We start from the raw sequence: 304 nt of genomic DNA, 5'->3' as shown, positions 1-304 counted from the left end.
ATATATATATATATATGTATGTATGTATGTATGTATGTATGTATGTATGTATGTATGTGTATATACATATATATATGCATATGGGTATGTACCTATCTTTACAAAATATGTACCTCACATGAGAATGAAAATGATGTATATGCAAACCCTTCAACACTTGAACACTACACAAAGCAAAACAACTACATTTAAATTAACACCACCACCACCACCACCACCATCACCACCACCACCAACAACAACAACAACAATAATAATAATAATAATAATAATAATAATAATATTAATAATAATAATAATAATA

This window comes from Octopus bimaculoides, chromosome 9 (genome assembly GCF_001194135.2).
Source record: "Octopus bimaculoides isolate UCB-OBI-ISO-001 chromosome 9, ASM119413v2, whole genome shotgun sequence".
In the NCBI taxonomy this organism is placed as follows: Eukaryota; Metazoa; Mollusca; class Cephalopoda; order Octopoda; family Octopodidae; genus Octopus; species Octopus bimaculoides.
Note: the sequence above shows the minus strand (reverse complement) of the source record.